Raw genomic sequence first — 24075 nt, 5'->3', positions numbered from 1 at the left:
CCAGATCAAGGAGAAGGAAGACAGGGAATTTATGATGTGGAAGCAACGAAGGATTGCTTTATAGGTATGGGGAACATTGTATGCAAAAACATGGAAATGGAAGGTAAACTGTCATGTGTGATGAACAGACAAATCCAGATTGGTTAGTTAGCAGAGCACAAGGGGCAGGGGACATAGGGCAGGGGGATAGAGTAGTGGTAATATTTGTCTTGTGAGGCTGAAAAACATAGTTTAGTGTCAAATTGTTGATCTTTACAAGCTGAATGGAGGAGTTTGTATTTGATCCTGAGAGTAACAGGAAGGCCTTGGATTTGAATGAGCAGGGGAATTACTTGCTCACCTCTGTTCTTAAAGAAAATTAATTTGGCAATATGGTGTAGGAAGGACTGGAGTGATCAGTGATTTGAGGCAGCAAGATGAATTAGAGGCTAATGAAATAATCTAAGAAGTGATCTTAGAATTATTCACAATCCAATGTCCCTTCCCTATGATCTCATATTGGATCAATTCCCAATTTGTGTCTATTCTTGGCCCACATTTTTCACATCATTCTTCTTATCTCGACTTATGTAGCCATGACTGTAATTCAGGTCCCCGTTACCTTTCATCTGGACTGTTGCATTGCTTGTCACCTCCTTGCTGTTTCCAGTCTTCAATTTCTTCAATCCACTTTCAACACAGTTGCCAAAATAATTCTTCCTAACCATATCACTCCCTTTCTCAAATGCCTCCATTGACTTTTTTTTTGCCTTTAGGAATAAAAACTCATCACCCTGACATTTAAAATCCTCCTTAATTTAGCTTACATCTACATATTTAGTTTTATTCCATATCACTCCCCTTCATACTCTCAAGCTTCCAGACAAAAAATCCTAATACTTGTCTCTTAGGTCAACATTCTGCCTTCCTTCCAAAGATAGATTAGATAGATAGATAGATCTATTTATCTTTAGGAGACTGAATGTTAACATATATCTGTATTATATATATATATATATACATATATATATAATATATATATGTGTGTGTGTGTGTGTGCTTGTGTGTATGCACATATATAATATATATAATATACATACATACATACATATATTATATATAATGTGTGTGTGTATATATATATGTATATATATGTATATATATATGTATATATATATTTACACACACACACACAGCCATCTCTCTGCTTACCTAATGGCTAAAATTGATTTTCTCCTAAACTCCAGCTTTCTAAATCTTTATTTTCCTAGTAATATCACCTTAGGTGCTACTACCTTAATGGAGGCTTCCATGACCCATCAGTTGTTAGAGCTTATCTTCTTCTCAAGGTAAATTGTATTTATCTGTATTGTGCTGTATACCCCCAGAACAATGTAAGCTTATTGAGGATAGTGTATATTACATTTTTACATTTAAACCTAATAAATATTTGTTATAATCAATAAAATTTGTTGAAATTATAATTTAAAGTAAAAAAAATGGGAACAATCATTGTTGGAGGGATTATGTCCCAAAACGCTAGTGGCACACTATGGCATGGCTGGCCCTATGAATTTGTGTAAATATTTTGGAAAGCAATTTTGAATTATGTAAATAAAATGACCAAAATGTCAATGCTGTTTGACCCAGAGATTGCACTATATACAAGAAGAAAGTTATTGACAAAAATAAAGCCCCCCTGTTCAGTGAAACATGTATTGGAGCACTTTTTGTGGCAGTAAAGAACTGAAAACAAAGGAGATGCCCATCAATTAGGGAATGGCTAAATCAAACTGTCACATATACAGGTAATAAAATATTATTCTGCTGTAAGAAATTATGACTATACACACACACACACACACACACATATACATAATGTGTGTATATGTGTGTGTGTGTATATATATATGTTTGGTTAAAGTGAGATTGTTAAAGTTTGCTTTCCTTAGAAAAGCAGGTCAAAGAAACTGTGCTAGCAGGGCTCCTGTGCACTTTTGTTGTTGGTCTTGTTATTGGTCTTTCACCCCCACAACAGCTGCTAGCAACATTGTTGTTACAGACTTGAAGGAAGTCAGGGAATCCAGAAGGAAGGGCAAGGTAGGCACAACATTCTAGACATGGAGGATAATCAGTGAGTTAGGAGATAGAGTGTTGTGTGAGAAACAGTAAGGAGGCTAGTGCCTCTAGGTTGATGAGTATATGGAGAGGAGAAAGGTGTAAGAGGCACAAGTCAGAATCTCTGACAGTGCCATTTTCCCAATCATGAAAAAGTCTGACATACTTTTTCTCCTGTTCCTAGGGTTTTTGATTCCCGCTTAACAGAAAAAGTCATTTATAAGAACCTTGTTGGATGGAGAAGTAAGCTAAAGATATAGTGGGCCACATGAAGTCCAGAAAGTGTATTGCTCCTTAAATGACAAGATACCAATGAATTGAGTTGTCTGGGAACATTCTGGTCAGTAGTCAACTTGATATCTGTGTGACTAGATGGGCAATATGACAAAATGCCAATATTTTAAAATCACTCCTTCTTCATCAGACTGCAATATCAATTAAGTTGGGACATTTTTTTTACTGTTTTAGAATGATAAATTAAATTAATTGTCTTTGATTGAGCCTTACTAGGTGCAAAGCCCCAGGCCCAAACACCTATCTAAGCCTATGTGGGTGTGAAGCCCTCAGGGTCCTAAGGGGAGTTGCTAAGACCAGAGCACCTAGGTTCTGGTTGCTCAGATGATGTTTGATGATGTCCAAAGACTGTATAAAAAGAGAGAACTGAGCTATTTGCTTGGGGCTCTGAGCCACAGGAGGAGTGGTGAGTGACTCTGGGCCAGCCATTGTTATGAGTTCCTTGGCTCGTCAACCCAGATGCTGGTTTCTTGGTAACTATGAATTGTATTTGGTGTGTTTATAACTTATGTTTGTAATTTGTCTGTATTTGCTCTGAAGTTCAGGGCACTGAGTTTTTCTCCTGAGCTGAGTGAATGATATTTGTATGTTGGATTGAAATAAGATTGTTAACCCCCTAACGTTATTTCCTTAGTAAAGCAGATGAAAAGAACCTGTGCTGGCAGCTTTCTTGTTGTTGGGCTTGTGTTGGTCTTTCACCCCCACAGCAGCCGCTAGTTGAATTGTTGAAACACAGGTCTTGATTACTATTTCATCAGGATGTTGTTTGCAACAAGTAGATCTATCAAACTAAAATCACATGCTGAGAGCAATGCTGTTATGCATTAAAAGTCCCACATAGAACTGAGGCTCATTTACTCACTAGCTGGATAGAAAATGATGCTACCTTACATTTAGATAGCACTTTACAGCCACAAAATTCTTTAAATACATCATTGCATGGTGCCAATGGAAAAAAGGACTAGTGTTGGAGTCAGTGGACCTATACTCAAATCTCAGCAATGTTCCTTGGTTCTCAGTTTTCTCATCAGCCAAATGAGTCATTGAATTAGATGATGTCAAGTTCTAAATCTATGATGCTATGAAGAAACATTGTAAATTTTAGGCACATCTTTATGAGGTTTTGCAAAAATTATTTTCTCCCCTTTTACAGAGGATAAAGGATGTATCCAAGGTCATCCAGCTTTTTAGTGGGGTGAAGTTGGTACTTTCATCACAGTCATAGAATCAGGGTATTTCAAATTAGAAGGGACCTATGAGATCATCATCTGGATGATCTTATTTAAGAAAACTGCAGTCCTGTGAGGCTAACTGAACATTCTCAAAGTTACTCAGTTAATATATAATGGAGTTAGAATTTATACTCAGATCCCCAGACTCTAAATCCAGGGCTTATTCCAATATACCAGGCATCTTAACTCCAAATTTTAGTGTTCTTCCTGTCAAACAAGGAACCAGAGAAGCAGACAGAGTAGACAACAGGGTCTTCTAATTCCTGTCAATTTAACAAAGTCATTTAACAAAGGCAAAAATTTCTAACCATACTGCTGACCAAAATATTTAGTATCAATGATTCCTTCTGTTAATGAGTAAGATGGTAAATTGATGGCTCTTTGGGCAGGAAAGTCATGTTTTCTAAATGGTACCCTATATGAAGATCAGTCTTATTTTCTTCTTATTATTTTCCCAGGTATCCCTTGCTTTGTTTATATTCCTTATAGTTCCCTATAATGTTAGACTAGTCAGACACATTCTGGTCATCTTCTACAGTACTTTCGGTTCCCAACCAATACAATCTTCCTACCATTGTCCAACTTCTATTCCTAACACATAGAAAAGTAGAATATCATAATGCATAGATTATTCTTCTTTGAGTAAGACTTAGATTCAAAATCCTACATTTGTGAGATTGTGTGTGTGTGATCCAGTGTGACCATGGACAAATTACTTCAATTTTATGGTTCCCAGTTCCTTATCTACAAAACGGCAATAATAAAAATTGTACCAACAATACCTCTATTCTCTATATCATAGAGTTGCTGTAATAAAAAAATGAGATGATGTTTATAAAGTACTTAGCAAACTTTAATGTACTGCATTAAAGACAAAATAGCTACAAAGCTAGTCTTGAAGCAAGGAAGAACTGGGCTCAGTTTTTGCTTCTGATAACAGCAAGTGATCATTAAGTGCCTACTATGTGCCAAGCACTGTGGTGGTCAATGGTGTATACATCCTGTGTGATCCTGACTAAATCTCTTAGTGCTATTCGTCTTTTATGCAAAGCTCTAGGACTATAAGTTGCAGAGAAGGTGCAGCTTCATCACATGAGAGGTTTCTATGCTTACAAAATCATAAGTCCAGTCCCTAAGCCTAAATCACTAAATAAAAGTAATTTCTTAGTACACATATGGTAAGGTACTTCTTTGCACGAATCAAAAAGAACAATAGCAAATGTAGATTAGACAGACCTTTTTGTTGTTGTTCAGTTGTTTTCAGCTGTGTCTGACTCTTTGTCATCCTATTTGTGGCTTTCTTAGCAAAAATACTGGAGTGGTTTGCCATTACTTTCTCTAGGTCATTTTATAGATGAGGAAACTGAGGTTAAAAGGGTTAAGTTACTTGCCCAGGGTCACACAGCTAATGAGTGTCTGATGCCAGATTTAAACTCAGGAAGATGAGACTTCCTGATTTCAGGCCTAGCACTCTATCCATTATCCCAGCTAGCTATCCTAAGACTTAGACCTACAAGTCATTAAAAGCTCAGGCGGGGAAGGAAGGAGTGTCTGATGGTCTCAATGTACTTTGTCTTTATAAGCCTATGAGCAGAGGCATCATACCATGAGGCTGATCATTCCCTGGTATGAACTAGCACATAAGTGAGCAGGGTATTCTCTCCTGGATTGTGCAATCCTGTTATTTGGCAGCTTTGACTCAGATCTTTTAATCCTTTTGTGCTGCTTTGTGTATTCATGCTGGGGAATTTTCCTCTCTTTGCACTCCAGAGCCACCATGTAAAAGCCAGATGCAGGTGCCTACTTTCCGGGGACCTAGGGAAGAAATACTTAGCTTCTGGCCAGAGTCTAGGCACAGAGTCTCCAGAGAACATGAGCCTTACTGTCAACAAGTATGAGGAGCTTCCAAAACATTTGAGAGCTTTCAAACCGATTGGACATAACAATAAAATAATTTTATTCCTTTTTAAAATATTTGTAATTTCTGAGTTAAATAAATTTTAAAAATACATTTTTAGCTTACTTTTGGAGTTATGTTTACTCAGAAGTCTCTGGAATATAATTTTCAAAATCCAATAGAAATAAACAACTGCTTTATTCTGTTAGAGCCTGGTTTGGAATCCATTCAGATAGAAAAACAGGAAAAGAAAAATAGCCAAGTTTCTTTCCATCTGCCATGGAAAGGGAATAGTTTAGGAATTCTTGGCTGTCTCTAATGTACTCTATCAGTGTGAAAAGGTATGCATATAAGTGGAGGTCATGTTGTTTTGAAGACATGGTAAAACTAATCCATCTCACACTACTGCCAAACTTTTAAAATTTAGTCTACATTTGTGATTTCATTAGTATATGAAATTCCTTCTATTGATACACATTGACAACTGTTTTGCAACTTATTGTACTAATGAGTTGTCTGAGGACATTGAGAGTTAGTGTAACTTTTCCAAGATCATAGAGCTAGAATGTGTCACTAGGAGAACTCAGAGCCAGGAAATTTGTCTCTGAAGCTGGCTCCCTTCTCACTTCACCAAACTGCCTGTCCAAGCAAGGTAAGTAATCAGTGATAAAGTTAGGCCTAGAACCCACGTCTTTTACTGCAATGTAATAGATGTGTCAAAATCCCAGGACACAGGCTAATCACGAAGTGTTTGCTTATCATGTGGCAATTTAGGATAGGTAATTGCCCTCTGTGGACCTTAGGTTTCTTTTCTACAAAATAAGGGAGTTGGACTGGATAATTTTTATTTCTCTTTTACTTTTCCCTGACTGTGAGAAATTGGCTTAAAATCAGTAGCAACCTTGTATTATGTGTCTACAATCTCTTTCACAGCATGAACTTTTTCAGATGACATATTTCCAGATGTTTTTCTCTTAATATTTATAATATAGCTATAAACATGTCTTTCTTTCTATGGATTTGGAGGGTACTGCTAGTCTCCCAAACCACCTTTTCCCTGATGATATTCTTTGCCATTATCAGACTAAAAGTCTTGGGGTGGGGGTTGTATTTTGCCATTCTATCTTGATCTAGTAGTATGTTTTCTTAAGGTATCAGATCAGGAACATGACTGGGGCAAAACTGTCAAGGAAGAGGTAACATGGGGAGTGGGCAAGCCAAAATTACCACCTGTAAATATAGCTTGCTTTTTATTTTGCTTATATGGAAATTTCATGCAGGAGCATATTACCCATAAACATGCTTATGTGTATGCACACAAAACATAACATGGCATCCTTTATTAGCTCTGGAGTTACAGAGGGGACATGTACTCAAAGGCTATGAGACCTGTGCTCTTCCCAAAGCAAGTTTCTTGGAGACCCCATTCCACCAGCTCCCATCTATTTTGGAGAATAGGCTATTCATTCAACAAGTATTTATCGCATGTGTGGTATGTGCAAGAAAGACCATGCAACAAGAGGTTAGAACAATACTGATAATAGTGTCTGGTCCTCAGCGTGGGTTGACTGATATTAAGAAAGAAATCAGTGGCTTTCTGGGGTAGAAGCAATCTCTCATATTTTGGACAATGGATAGGGAGGGGCCTATGGAATTTTTGTATTTATTTTCAAAGTTAGACTAATGAAGAGACACATGGAGAGCCAAGCCCAATGAGCTGGAAACACTGAATTACCTCAAGGAGGTGGGGAGTGGGGTGCATCAGGCCTGGGGTTAAGAACCAAATGGAAAAATAGTTCTATTCAGATCACAGCCTGGAAACCTCATAAAAATTTACAGTAATCTGAAATGTACATTTTGTTCAGTCCCAAGGCAAGAAGAGTATTAACTGATGTATTAACTCCCTAAGCATCTTAAACATTCACAATCACATACACACACACACAAACACACACACATACACAAACACAATGTAATCACATATGGTGAAGAAAAACCAGGAAAGTAATCTGCTTGTGAGAAAAGCAAACAACTCCTGTCAATATGTAAATGAGGCTGAGGCCATGGAGAGGCAGAGCAGTATCTAAATCATAAATTCAGGCATGAATTATACGCTTGGAAACAGCATATATATATATATATATATATATATATATATATATATATACATACATACATATGTGTGTGTGTGTGTATATATATATATATATATATATATATATAGCCCCGTTTCAAGTAGCTTGTGCTGTCAAACATCAATTCTTCTTCATACAGCAAAGGTACCATGTGACCTACATGGTGGAAACAGCCCCACATTGCCCAAACACACACCACCAGGAGGCAAACCAAGTTGACAAAACATCATAGTTCTTCAATATGCACTTGGTATCTTTTTCTAGTCACATAGTTGTTAATGGAGTTGCAAAGGACTCATAATCATTTCATGATTTATTCGTTGGGTGACGAGCCTTACATTATTATCTGTGCATTATAATTGCGTGTGGTGGAAAGGAAGAAGAGTGCAGAGAGTCCTTGTGAAGCTTCTCAAGTTCTATTTTTTTAAAGCAAACCTCCAAAATTTAAACTGAGACTGCTTACAAGATTAGCCACCCCTCTCTATATGCCCAAATTAATTAATTAATTATTCAGCCATCCAACTATCCATAACTTCCATTGTGCTAAACACATTCAGGAAGCTATGTATTTGGAAGAGAAGGACTACTTGAAACTTATGTGAGCATTGTTGATGATACTGATAATTAGCACCTTTAAATTCCATGAAGGGCATGAGTAGATAAATCTAGATGCTACAGGGGGCGGAGCCAAGATGGCGGCTGGTAAGCAGGGACTAGAGTGAGCTCCGTACCGAGTCCTTCCAAAAACCTATAAAAAAATGGCTCTGAACCAATTCTAGAATGGCAGAACCCACAGAACAGCAGAGGGAAGCAGGGCTCCAGCCCAGGACAGCCTGGATGGTCTCTGGGTGAGGTCTATCCCATGCGGAGTTGGGAGCTGGGAATGAGGTGGAGCAGAGCCCAGCCTGAGCGGCGTGGAACAACCAAACTTGGAGTCGGGCGGATGGGGACCCTAGCACCCTGAATATGTGAGCTGAGGTAGTTACCAGACCCCTCGACCCACAAACACCAAAGACTGCAGAGAAGGTTAGTGGGAAAAGCTGCGGGAGTGGAAGGTGTTCCCGGTTCGGCTTCCAGCCTCAGGGGCAGTGGAGGTGGGGCAGCTACAGTTGCTGCTGCTTCTGGCCCCAGGCCCACCTGGTGGGAGGAATTAAGTGGCGGATCAGAGCAGGAGTGCAAAAGCCTGCTGAAGATCTAAGCCCAGCCCGGGCTGGGGGTTCTTGGGGAAGGAGTAGTGCGGGTCTGACAGAGCTGGCACCTCCCCCCCAAACGTGGAACATAGAACTCGTTAGTCTACAAGCAGTCATACCCCACTGAAAAACTCAAGGGTCAAGTTAGTTGGTTGGGAATATGGCCAGGCAGCGAAAACGCGCCCAGATTCAGTCTCAGACTTTGGATTCTTTCTTTGGTGACAAAGAAGACCAAAACATACAGCCTAAAGAAGACAACAAAGTCATAGAGCCTACAGCAAAAGCCTCCAAGAAAAACATGAACTGGCCCCAGGCCATAGAAGAATTCAAAAAGGATTTGGAAAAGCAAGTTAGAGAAGTAGAGGAAAAATTGGGAAGAGAAATGAGAAGGATGCGAGAAAACCATGAAAAACAAGTCAATGACTTGCTAAAGGAGACACAAAAAAATACTGAAAAATACACTGAAGAAAACAACACCTTAAAAAATAGATTAACTCGAATGGCAAAAGAGCTCCAAAAAGCCAATGAGGAGAAGAATGCCTTGAAAGGCAGAATTAGCCAAATGGAAAAGGAGGTCCAAAAGACCACTGAAGAAAATACTACTTTAAAAATTAGATTGGAGCAAGTGGAAGCTAGTGACTTTATGAGAAATCAGGATATTATAAAACAGAACCAAAGGAAAGAAAAAATGGAAGACAATGTGAAATATCTCCTTGGAAAAACCACTGACCTGGAAAATAGATCCAGGAGAGATAATTTAAAAATTATTGGACTACCTGAAAGCCATGATCAAAAAAAGAGCCTAGATACCATCTTTCAAGAAATTATCAAGGAGAACTGCCCTGATATTCTAGAGCCACAGGACAAAATAGAAATTGAAAGAATCCATCGATTGCCTCCTCAAATAGATCCCAAAAAGAAATCTCCTAGGAATATTGTCATCAAATTCCAGAGCTCCCAGATCAAGGAGAAAATACTGCAAGCAGCCAGAAAGAAACAATTTGAGTATTGTGGAAACCCAATCAGAATAACCCAAGACCTGGCAGCTTCTACCTTAAGAGATCGAAGGGCTTGGAATGCGATATTCCGGAGGTCAATGGAGCTAGAATTAAAACCTAGAATCACCTACCCAGCAAAACTGAGTATCATGTTCCAAGGCAAAATATTAACTTTCAATAAAATAGAGGACTTTCAAGCTTTCTCAGTGAAAACACCAGAACTGAATAGAAAATTTGACTTTCAAACACAAGAATCAAGAGAAGCATGAAAAGGTAATCAAGAAACGGAAATTGCAAGGGACTTACTAAAGTTGAACTGTTTTGTTTACATTCCTACATGGAAAGATGATGTGTATGATTCATGAGACCTCAGTATTAGGGTAGTTGAAGGGAATATGCATATATATATATATATATATATATATATATATATATGTTTATGTATATATATATAAGTGAATGTGTATGTATGTATATATCTATGTGTATACGTATATATGTGTATGTATGTATATATATATGTGTGTGTTTATATATGTATATGTATGTGTATATATATATATATAAAAGAGAGAGCAGACACAGGGTGAGTTGAAGATGAAGGGAAGATATCTAAAAGAAATAAAATGAAATTAAGGGATGAGAGAGCAACATACTGAGAGAGGGAGATAGGGAGAGATAGAATGGGGTGGATTATCCCGCATAAAGGTGTCAAGAGGAAGCAGTTCTGTGGGAGGAGGGGAGAGGGCAGGTGAGGGGGGAATGAGTGAACCTTGCTCTCATCAGATTTGGCCTGAGGGGGAATACCATACATACTCAGTTGGGTATCTTACCCCACAGGAAAGGAGAGGGAGGAAGATAAAAAAAAAATAAAAGGGGGGGATGATGGAGGGGAGGGCAGATGGGGGTGGAGGTAATCAAAACAAACACTTTGGAAAGGGGACAGGGTCAAGGGAGAAAATTCAATAAAGTGGGATGGGTTGGGAAGGAGCAAAATGTAGTTAGCCTTTCATAACATGAGTATTGTGGAAGGGTTATACATAATGATACATATGTGGCCTAGGTTGAATTGCTCGACTTCTTAGGGAGGGTGGGTGGGAAGGGAAGAGGGGAGAGAATTTGGAACTCAAAGTTTTAAAATCAGATGTCCAAAAAAAAAAGTTTTTGCATGCAACTAAAAAATAAGATACACAGTCAATGGGGCGTAGAAATTTATCTTGCCCTACAAGAAAGGAAGGGAAAAGGGGATGAGAGGGGAGGGGAGTGGTAGAGGGGAGGGCTGACTGGGGAACAGGGCAACCAGAATATATGCCATCTTGGAGTGGGGGGGAGGGTAGAAATGGGGAGAAAATTTGTAATTCAAACTGTTGTGAAAATCAATGCTGAAAACCAAATATGTTAAATAAATAAATTTAAATTAAAAAAAAGGGAAAAAAAACCCAAAAGACTTGGGACCCTTCCAGGTGTGTGCTAGAGTCCAGTTTTCAGTGTATTTACACCTTGTAAATCAGCAAACCCTAACAATCAGGACTTGATTGATTGTTTTGTCAATTGTCTAGATTTAAGAAAGTGATGGAGAAAAGGTTAATAATTCCAATTAAAGTTTAAAAGTATATGTGCAAAAAAAATATATAGATTCTACAGCAGCAAGGTAGCAACTAGACTTTCTGTTTGAGGAAAAAAGGACACTACCTTCTATTTTGCCAATCCTGACTCCTAATGAGATTGGAGTAGCTAGAATTTAACTGAAGCAGTTAGCTTGGGGTAGTTAGATGACACAGTGGATAATGTGCCAGGCCAAGAATCAGAAATACTCATCTTACTGAATTCAAATCTGGCCTTAGACACCTGGGGGCTGTGTGACTCCAGGCAAGTCACTTAGCCCTATTTGCCTCAGTTTCCTCATCTGTAAAATGATCTGGAGAAGGGAATGGTAAGCCATTCCAGTATATTTGCCAAGAAAACCTCAAATGGAGTCACAAAGAGTCAGACACAATTGAAACAACTGAACAACAACAACAGAAGGAGAGATTGGGCTAAGCTTTCATGATAGCTCTGCCCCTTCAATTTCTTCTATTAATTGCCTTTAAAAAATCCTGCATATACAAACCATTAGATAGGATGTCATAGCATCATAGATTTAGGTTCCGTAGACACCTTAGAATTCATTTACACCAACTCCTTCATTCTATAGATGAGGAAACAATGTTCCAAAGGAGATAAGTGACTCTGTCAAGCTTATATAAACAGCAAAGTTGAGGTTTGAATACAGCTCCTCTGTCTTCAAATCCAGCACTTTTGGCTTCACCATGACACTTCAGGACACCTGGGATCCTTGCCCTAAATCTGTCATGACTCTCCAGATATGTATGAAAGTAAAACAGAATGGCAGATTTGCAGTCAGGATTCCTGATTGATTCCTGCTTCAAGCACTTGCTAGCCATCTCTTAATGAAATAATCTCTTAACTTTTCAGAGTTTCAGCTTCTTCCTCTATAAAGGTGTGTTAATAGTCCTGACACTAACTCCCTGCTATAGAAGGTTTTTAAATTAAGCACCTTTAAAAATGTTATGTAAAGGTAAGTCATTGGTCTTGTCTTCACACACCCATTTCTTCACATGCTAAACAGAGGTAGCAATATATGTCCCCATGTAAAATGTATAAGGAACACTAAAATCCAGAATAGTACAAATATTTAAAGCTCTCCGTCTTCAAAACTTAGGCTAGATCCTCTCCTCCCCTTCTCTCCCTTCCTCCTTTTTTGGGTCTCTAGTTAATATACAGGTTTCCCGGACTTGTCATTCATTAAGCAGCAAGATCACACTAGACCATAAAGCAAATGAAATGATGCAAATTGGGTGAATTGAGGGCCTGGTGATAGGAGTGCTTCAATTTCATAGAAAACATCCAAAGATGTAATGTAGCACAATGGATGGAGAGTTAAATGTGAAGGCCTGGATTCAATTCCCACTGCTGACATACAACCTGTAAGATGTTGAGCAAATCAGTTAGCTCCTCAGTACCTTAAGCTAGTGGTGTCAAACTCAAATGAAATGGAGCCCCTAAAGCATAAAGAAAAATCCCTGCCTCCACATATTGACTTAGAGAATTACATATTAATATTATCTATATGTTATTTTATTTTGTTAAATATTCCCAATTGTATTTTTAAAATTTTTATTTATTTTATTCTGAACTTAAGAAATAAAACAAGCATTTCCATAACATGATGGAATATATAAATATATATGGTATGTGAAACTGCAAATCTGTTATGTACAACTTGCTATCCCTTTTAAATATTATATATGTGCATATATACATATATAAATATATAATAAAGTTATTGTGTAATTTTCTTTTTGTTTTCTTTTTTTCTTCCCTCTCCAACCCCTGCCCTAGAGATGTCCACTATTAGACATGAATATGTAAAAACATTCGAAACATACCTCTGTTTATCAGGTCTTTCTCTGGATGCACGTAGCATCTTCCTTAAATTTCATTTTAATGTAGTTTAGCATGCCAACTGCACATTTGACACCTCTACTCTAAGCATCTCTTTGAGATGGTAAGTTCCAAAGACTTGCACTGGTAGAGAAAGTTTCCTCATTCTGGAAAATCCTTTATGTAACTCCTCTGAAAGGGAGAGGAGTGGCATATATTAATGGGAGTTTACATCTTGCCTCATCTTCCAAAACAAAGATAATGTCAGTGATGGTGGATGCAGCAACACCAGAGCAGAACAATGAAATAGTTTTTTCTCTTCCCAAGCCAACAAGAAAGGTATTTGTCAAATTTTGATCCTGCTACTCACTCAGGTGGCTAGAGAGCCTTTAAAAATGTGTGCATCCTTGGGAAATAGGGAGAAACTGACAATCCTTTTCTCCTTGGACATGCCAGATATGAGATTCTTCCTTCTCTTTTAATTGTTATTACTAACATGACTACTTTTAGTTATTAATATAACTATTTTTCATGAACTTTTCTTGCCAACCCAGACACATATATCTGTGCTGGCTGACCCCTGACTTGAGTGTGTGAGGACAGTTTTAGGAATAATTTAGGACAAGGCTGTTCAAAGTGCGGCCCACGAGCCGCATACCACAGTGCAATTTTATGTACCCTGCCTGTGTTTATTACAGGCATGGAAATTGACACAAATGCTTTACCTAAAGCATTTGTGTTGATTTCTGTGCTTGTGGTAGACACAAGCAGGCCTCATGGGGGAACACGGCCTGTGTTTTGGACAGCCCTGATTTAGGAAATAATGGCTTTTCCTAGTGTTTGGCTGGGATACCGACCTTCAGATTATCGTCAGAGAGTCAATCTCTGTTGCTTTGTCTACTCTCTCTGTGTCTCCATCTCTATCTCTCTGTCTTCCTCTATCTTTGACTCTATGTCTCTGTCTCTCCATCTGTCTCTCTCTCTCACCATAAGCAAGAATAATTCACATATTTTCTAAATAAATTTTCAAGAGCAGAATTAATATGAACCTTGCTCTTTCATTAAGTCTGCTGAACCACACCATCAACTTCACCTTTGGTTTTTCTATGTAACTCAGAAAGCTGACTCATTAAGAACAAGAGGGGCCTTGGAACTCCATAGCGACAATAGATGCCCATGGAATCACAGGTCTAGGCTCTAACTCTCTTCAGAAACACCTTGGGTGGGTATTTAAAAATCAAATATCCTGAGTGTGGGTTAGTAAGGTTTGGAATTTCAAATAATATACATGAGACCCCACAGCAAATTAATCTAATGATGGAGTTTATAGACAACCCACATAGAAGTAGTTGATCATAGAAGTGATAGGGAGCCACTGAAATTTATTGAATGACATGGTCAGACTTATGCTTTAAGAAGATCACTTTGACAGCTGAGTGAAAGATGAACCAGAGTGATGAGAATCTTGAGACACGGAAACAGTCAGTAGGCTATTGTAGCAGTAAGTGTGTTGTGAGATGAAGATGAAGGTCTACACGAAGGTAGTGGCAGTATCAGAGGAAAGGGGTATGTAAGAGAAATGTTACAAAAGTGCTTAGAATTGAGGTTGGAGACAGACAAATAGGTCTTAGAATCACCAGCATGGAGATGATAGCTCTAACCTTGTAAGCTGATGAGATTAGCCAAATAGTATAAAAAAAGAAGAGGCCCTAGAACAACCCATAGATTTTATGAAGAGGAGTAGTGTGTGTGTGTGTGTGTGTGTGTGTGCGCGCGCGTGCGTGTGCATGTGTGCATGTGTGTATGTACACACATGTATACATATGCATGAATATGTATTTTTATATATACATGTATATATGATATGTATTTGAGTATCTATGTATGTATCTATATCCAGAAAATGATAGTTCAACCAGTTGTTAACCTGTACATTATTAGGCAAAGGCATCAGTCTGCCAGTCCTCAAGGAGCTAACAGTTAATTGGGAAAAACATGTGCATGTGTATATATATATATATATATATATATATATATATATATATATATATATACGTATAAGACTATATAACACATACAAAGCAATGGGTAAGGGGCACTGCTTGGTTGCAGGACTGAGACAGGGAAGGAAAGAGAAGATGGCATTTACTTATCAGAGACATTCTGGTTTCTGATAAGTAAGATAAACCAAGCATGGAGTTGACAAATTTTTTTGAAGGCAGTGTCTTTGTGGATATTCATCTGTTCTTCTATTTCTTTCTATATGTCTATCTTTCTTCAGATAAAAGACTATGATCTATCCAGCCTATATCAGAGCCCTTCCCAAGCTACACATTTTACACCTCCAACTCTACACACACACGGACACACACACACACACACACATACACACACACTCATAGAGGTTATTGTTGTTTGTCCTTCATTCTTGAAGAGGATCATGACATCAAGGAAGTGATGCCATGATAAACAAATTAATTGGATTTAAGTGAGATAGTGTTGTGTGAAGCCAAGAGCCTCACTTTCTCCTATGGAGCTATCTGGGTGCAGTGGTGAGATATAGCTCAGGACAACTGGAGATGGCCCTAGATGCAATGGGAAACCTTGGCCTTTTTAAATAAGGCATTTAACAGACCTCAGTTTGACTGAGGCAGGGTCAATTTAGTGATTAAGGATAGGTAAGAAATGAGGCATAGAATGGACTCTTTACTGAGTTAAAAAAAAAATCAGTCTGGGAGGGGAAGATCCTCAGGGTTTTTGGCCATGCAGAAACAATTGCTATTTACATTCTCTCTAAGCCAATCAGGGCTCAAATGTGGCTTGGCTTGGGATCTATTGCTGGCCAATCAATGAGAGCCAGAGTGATTTGGGTTTAAGGTGTGTCCTTAAAGAAAAAAAGGTTTCGGAGATCAAAATATGAAGTTTTTCTATAAAGTCCTTTCTCTGTTTTTCACTCTTCCTGGTTTAGGTATTAGTATCATATTTGTTTCATAAAAGTAGTCCCTGAACAAGTTGTGGTATATGATTCTGCTATAAGAAATGATGAGCTTAATGATCTTTCAAAAATATGGAAAGACTTGAATAAATAATGAAGAGTGAAATGTGCAGATCCCAGAGAAGGCTGTATGCAATATCAGGAATATTATTTTGAGAACAACTTTGAGCTAATAAGTCATTTTGACTATTATAAATATCCAAATTAACTCTAAAGTACATGTGAAGAAATACTCTATTTGCATCCAGAGAAAAAAACTGATTAATAGAAGTATGGATAGGATAATTTCACATACACACACATATGGACACATATATACATATATACCTACACATATACATACAAACAGACATGCACATATATGTGTATATATACATATATTCCTATTTGTGTCTAATGGTAGCCATCTCTAGGTTTACGTGGAAGGAAGAAAAAAAGAAAAGAAATTTATGTAACTTTATTACATCTTTAAAAGGAATAGGAAGTTGTACATAATAGATTTGCAGTTCCATGTGCAATCATCTTTTTTATTATACTAAGCTATAGAAATGCTTGTTTTATTCCATAAATTAAAAATAAAATAAATTTGAAAAAAGAAATTCAACTCTGGCTAGTCCATTGATAAGATTCTGAGTGTGCTTCTGGGATACTATCTGTGTTTATGAGTATAGTCAACATTAAGGAATGATAAATGACAAAACATACCTATCACATTCCATTTTCCAACACTTGGTCAATCAATAAGCATGTATTAAGGTCTCACTATGTGCCATTTCATTTTAGGCAATGAGCATGTAAAGACAGGATGTATATAGCCTCTGTCATAAAGGAACCCACCTTCTAGCAGGGAGATATGTACATATAGAGGTAAATAAAAATGATATACACATAGATAAAAGGTGATTCCTTTGTGGGTTAGGTAATTGGAAAGGCATCATGTCTAAAGTGTCACTGGATATGAGCAGGAAAGACAATTGGGATTCTAACAAGAGGAATGGAGTAGCTAAAGGATTTCAGGCATAGGGAATATCTATTGAAAAGGCATGAAGATAGGAAATGGAATGCTATGAATGAAGGACAGTGAGAAGGCCAATTTGAATGGACCAGATTGAGCCTGAAGCAGAGCAATGATAATAATAATGAATATTTTTATTATTGTTTATTGTTAATAGCATTAAAATATGCATTATATATGATATATTTATTATATATTTGTCATACATGTGATATAAATGTAACATAATCTATATATTAATATTATTAAGAATAATAACTAGCATTTATAGGGTCATTGTCTTTTCTTCTCAAAGAGGACCAAAATGACATCACTAATTAGGGTCAAGTTACAATGTGTCCAACTGTGGCTGATCAGCCCAACATGAGCTCAAAATGTTCTACCACAGGGCGGACACAAATAGTACATGTGAACATTTCATATGAATTCTCTAAAATTACACATCCTCTGTTTATTTTGTGCCATTTCAATTCTGCTTTGCTCGTAGAGCACGGTACCTTCTCTGATGTGGAAATGCTGGTATCTCCCATGACACACAATTCCAAAGTTCTTAAGAGAAACCTTGAGAGTGTCTTTGTATCACTTCTTCTGAGCACCATGTGAACACTTACCCTGTGTGAGTTCTCCATAAAATAGTCTTTTTGGCATGCATACATTTTGCATTCAAACAATGTGATCAACCAATCGGAGTTGTACTCTCTGAGGCAGACTTTGAATGCTTGGCAATTTAATTCAAGAAAGGATCTCAGTGTCTGGTATCTTATCCTGCCAAGTGATCTGCATAACCTTCCTAAGACAATTCAAATGGAAGCAATTCAGTTTCCTGGTGTGATGCTGGTATACTGTTCAGGTTTCGCAGGCATACAACGAGGCTCTGTAGACCTTCAGTTTGGTAATCAGAGCCTCCCAAACACTGAGCTACTCAGGCAATGCGTGTGTCAAACTCATTATCAATGTGTACATCCCTGGAAAGTACATTACCAATGTATAATGCTTTAAGAATTGCAAAGAACTTTACATGTACTATTTCAGTTGCTCTCCCATTTGGTCTGAGCCAGAAAAGACACTAGGGATTCCAGGAGAGGGAGGGGAGGAAGAAGTACACCCTAGACATGAGGGATATCCATTGGAGATATATGAAGATGGGAAATGGATGGTTGTGAATGAAGAACAGTAAGAAGGCCGATTTGAGTGAACTAGAGGAAGCCTGAAGAGGAATGCTGATAATAGTAATGATAATTATCATTAATAGTAAGTATTATTTATTAGTAGCAGCATCATGGTACATATTATATAACTTCTTTGTATATTTATTATATAATATATTAATATGTTAGAAATTGCATATCTAATCATAATATATAGTATATATACTATTTTATATTATATAATCATCATCATAATAACATTTACATAGTACTTTAAGAATTGCAATGCACTTTACACATATTATCTCGGTTGCTATCTTAGCTGATTTGAACCAGAAAGGACATTAAAGATTCTAAGACTGGGAAGGGAGAAGGGAGTATAATCCAGACAGGGGGTACATCCATCAAAAAGACAAGATAGGAAATAGAAGGTTGTGAATGAAGAACAGTAAAAGGGCCAATTTGAATAGAGATAACCTCAAGGGGAGTAATAGTAGGAGTAGGAGTAGTAAATAGCATTTATACAGTGATTTAAAAACTGAAAGATACTTTACCCATACGATCTTAGTTGAACATCGCAACAACACTATAAGCTACTATTATTATCTCCATTTAACAGATGAGAAAACTGAGGATGAGAGAGGTTAAGGAGTTCACTCAGTCACATAGCTAATAAGTAACTGAGACAGGATTTAAACTTAGGTCTTCCTGACTGCAAGCCTAGCATCCTATCCACTTTGCCTTCTAGTTGCCTATAATGCCTAATTAACTAGATTGGTTGGAATCAATTTTTAAAATATTTTATTTTTCTTTTTTATTTAAATGCCATTCAGACCCTATAAATTATAGAGACATATAAACATTTGTTGAATAGATGAGCAAAAGGGTCAGACTCATTCTTTAGGAAAATCACTCACTGGTCTGAGGAGAATGGTTTGAAGTGGGGAGAAAACTGAAGCAGGGAAGCCGATAGACAAACTATTGCAATAGTCCTGGCAAGGAGCAGAGACCCAGACTTCATCCTTACTGAAGAGTGTTAAGTAAAGATGAAAACTTTTCTACTGCCACCTTTACTGTTAGTAAGCATTCTCCCCAAGGTCTCCAGCAGAGCCATATCATTGTGAACAAGCACAAAAATGGCTGCTGACAAGCTGTGCCATGCTGTGTGATATCCTCTCATCTTTAATCTTCCCACAATCAAAGAAAAATGCTGGCTCTTCAGAACTGAGACATTGTATTTAGCTTGCTGTGATGCTGCATTATGAGTTCATGCTGGCAATTTATTAACACAAATGTCTATGCGGCTTTAACTAATGGCCTGATTAGTTTGTCAGGGCTTTCTCCTGGTGGCTGGCAGCAGACAAGAACAATGTTCCTGGTAAAATAAGAAATGAAGAAAAAGAAAGAAAGTCAGAAATTGAAAACTGATAGAGGGAAAAGAAGTCAAGGCAGGGAGAAAGTTTATTGTATTTGAATAACACTTTGATGTCTGCATGGAGTTCTCATGTCCTTAGTGTAGATTTTGACTCTGATGGGACAGATCACAAACTCTACATCAACTCTTTTCCATTTCCTGCCATAAATCAATCATTGGGACTCTGAAAAAAGGTCATACTGTGGGCCTTTCTCTAGATTTCTTAGTATTGTACAAGTATCAATGTCAGACAATTGACAACTATTTATTAAAGACCTACTAGATAGTATGGCTTCATGGATAGAAAGTTCATCTGAAAGACAGGAAGACCTAGGTTTAAACTTTACCAGTGAAACATACTCACTCTATGATTCTGTGTAAGTCATGTAAACTTTCCTTTCCCTGGGTAACTCTGTAGGATTACAAATTGCAAAATAGGTAATAATCTGCATTGGAAAAAAGGTTCTTCAGTGAAAGATCCTCATAATTATGAAATCATGTGTTTTAAAAAATCATGCATTGTGCTAAGGTATGAGATATACATATGAAAATGAGATAGGTTTTGCCCTCAAGGAGTTTACATTTTTCTCAACACACACAGATTATCCCTTTCTTTCAATACATGATTAGATGGTATTGCTCCCAGTTACACACACATACACACACACAGCCATACATAGATACATATAGATTCATATATATCTGATGACATTGTTCTGAACATTTTCCCTATATAATTTTATTTGGTAATGTTGCTATTGACCACACCTCTCCATTGTGCTTTGGCTGGTCCTCAAATTTAATGCCTGTGGTGTTACTTAATAGCCATATAGCAACATCAGAAAAATGTTAAGAAAAGTGAGTCTTAGTTTTAGTGAATACAATACAATGTATATTTATTAAATGTCTAATATATGTCCTGGGTATACACATAAAGAAAAAAAAAAGAAAGGTAGTCTCTGTCCTCAAAGGATTACAATGTCATGAGGAAAAAACAGTCTACAAAAGGAAACTAAAAAGGTGGGTTAGAGAAGGGAGAAGTTACAGAGTGTTGAGGCATCAGGATAATGGAATAGAATCCAAGCAGTGCACTGGGTGGGAAATGATGAATTGATTGGGCTTCTGAGTCCACTTTATATGGAAGCTTTGGGAAGTTTTTTGCTTTCCCCTACAGCCGTCCAATCAAATGGGCAGACGTTACTGTGAATTCTGATGAGGTGTGAGTAACAAAACTGATATAATCTCACGGGATGAAGAGTTTCTTGATGATAAGATTTTCCTGGGGTTGGGAGGAAAGATGATGGTAGATAAAGCCAAAGAAAATCTAGTGGTCACTAAAAGCATTACATGATTTCCCACCAGTAATGGAGGTCATTCCTGCTCGGTTTTGGATTTAGTTTTTAGTTTATGTAACAACAATGTTGCTAGCAGATGCTGTGGAGGTGAAAGACCAATAACAAGACCGACAACAAGAGCACACAGGAGGGCTGCTAGCACAGGTTCTTTGATATGCTTTTCTAAGGAAAATAACTTTAAGGGGTTAACAATCTCATTTTAATTAATCATGCATACATCATTCACTTAGTTCATGGGAAAAGCACCCCAAATTTCAGAGCAAATACAGAGAGAAACTACAAACAAATCAACAGACAGGCTTTGTCTAATCAAGACATCACATACATAGTTACCATAAAGAGAAGCACCAACATCTGGGTTTTCAAAACCAGGGGGCTCTGAACAATGGCTACCCATAGTCTTGTCTGGTCAAATCACACGACAGGCTTCCAATGAGTGAGAGTCCCCACAGGCAAAACACTAACCTCTGAGTTTATATACACTTTTTTCAGGGTCAAAGCGCATCACAACCATTCAACACAAACCCATGTGACTTAGGCCTTCTTGTGACTTAAACCTTGCTCAGGGTCAGAGGGCAGAACTAGGCCTTCCCTTGACATAAGCAGGTCATCAAAGACTCCCAATTCAATCAAAGATTCCTTAGTGCTGAGAGGCACTCCAAAACAAAGACAACAAAAAGTCCACTTTGCTTGCCATGATATTTGAAAAGCAAAACTCATCAAAGGTATTTGATTTCCTCAGCATTCCAAAGGAGAAAACAGTAAAAAAAAAAGTCCCACCCTAATTACCATAACAATTTACCATCTCTCTCTCTCCCTGTCTCTGCCTTGTAACTACAGGACATGATCTATAAGAATCATTACTTTCATTTGCAAATCTAGGTGGTAAAAAGATGTAAACCAAAGGAAAAGTGATTGAAAAAAAATTGAGATTGGGTCCCCTCTGGCAAACTAGAGCACACAAAATTTGTCTATTTTGACTCTCTATTGGAAATTTCTATGGCTATTTCTTTTCCCTTTCCTTGCCTCAGGAACTTGTTTCCTTTTCCTTCAAACTCCTACTCCCAGGAAAGGAACTTGTATTAGTCATTTACAGATCAATGCACATTTAAAAACGCAAAAGCAGAATCAATTTGCATGCCTCTTGCAGAGGTATTTGTATTATAACTCCTCATTTCCAGTTGAGGAGTCAAAAGTATTTGCTTTTAATTGTTAAAGGACCATCAGGCAGGTAGTGGATATATGTTTGTTCTTCCTAGTTCCATTTATTGTAGACTGCCCAGAGCTACAATTGGGATGTGGGTATGTCCCTGAATAATGATTTAGTGTAAGTATCATGAAACTACAGCTCAAGGGCCAAATCCCTCTGCCCCTTTTTAAATTTCTTAATGTTTTATATTTGATTTTTTCCAGGGACATGTAAAATAATTTTAAACATTCATTTGTAAAAAATTTTGATTTCCAAGTTCCCTCCCTGTTTTTTTCCTCCCCCCTCCTTGAGAAGACAAACAATTTGATATAATTTATGAAGTCATGTAGAACATTTTTTTCCATATTGCTCATGTTCCAAAACACAGACTCCTCTACCACCACCACCCCAAAAAAGAAAAAGAAAGCAAAAAAGTATGCTTCAATATGTATTCAGACACCATCAATTCCTTCTTTGGAGGTGGATAGAATATTTCATCATAAGACTTTTGGAATTGTCTTGGATAATTGTATTGCTGAGAAAAGCAAGTCATTCACAGTTGATCATCATACAATATTGCTATTACTATGTACAATGTTTTCCTGGGTCTGCTCAATTCACTTCGTGTCAGTTCATGTAAGTCATTCCAGGTTTTTCTGAAACCATCATTTTTTATAACACAATAGTATTCTATCACTCTACACCCCTTTTAGTATGGCTTTGACCTGAGTGGTTTTTTACCTTTTTTACCTGTTTAAATACAATAGAACTTTATTTAAATATATGCAAATGATTCTTATGCCTGAGTGTACAAAAACAGGAGAGTAGCTGGATTTGTCCCACAGACTGAACCCCTTTCTTGGGGTGGGTGAGGAAAATTGCATATTTTAAATCTCAATTTCCCACTCTAAAATGGGCACCCATTCTCACTGTTAACCCCTGCAGCTGCTTATAGAAAGATATACATATCTATGTATCTATGTATCTATGTATCTATCTATGTCTGTGTCTATTTGTCTGTCTCTCTTTATATGTGTGCTAATTATTTCTATCCTAAACTTCTTATTCTCAACCTAAGCTGAAATATGTTTCCACTGGCTTTTTGGGAACTCTTGGATGTATTCTGCCAACTGTCATTTGAATTGTCAATTCAGGTCCCCAGAGTTGACTATGATTTCCCTGTTGGGTTCCAGGAGAAGAGTGAGAGCCTACGAAGTGCATTGTTCAGTGGTTAGCTTTCCCAATGAAGCAATATTTCCCTCTTTCTTTCTATTTTAATCCCTCCCTTTGCTACTTCACCCAACTTATTCCTGAGAAACCACAGGAGTGTAACAACGATGCTACTTGCTGCCACTGCAGCTATGTATGGCCAATAACACCAGCACACAGGAGGGCTTTTCTAAGGAAAGCAACTTTAAGGGGTTAACGATCTTATTTTAATTAAACATACATATATCATTCACTTAGTTCAGGGAAAAAGTCAGCACCCTGAACTTCAGAGAAAATGCAAACAGAAATTACAAGGAGAGATTATGTAAACAGAGCGAAATAACACACATAAGCAGACAGGCTTCTAGCTGGCTCTCCAGGACATTGCATGCATAATTACCAGTGAGAGAAGCACCAACATCCGGGTTTTTCAAAGCTGTGGGGCTCCACTGGCTACCCAGAG

The sequence above is a fragment of the Trichosurus vulpecula genome, chromosome 3 (genome assembly GCF_011100635.1).
Source record: "Trichosurus vulpecula isolate mTriVul1 chromosome 3, mTriVul1.pri, whole genome shotgun sequence".
Taxonomy (NCBI): domain Eukaryota; kingdom Metazoa; phylum Chordata; class Mammalia; order Diprotodontia; family Phalangeridae; genus Trichosurus; species Trichosurus vulpecula.
Note: the sequence above shows the minus strand (reverse complement) of the source record.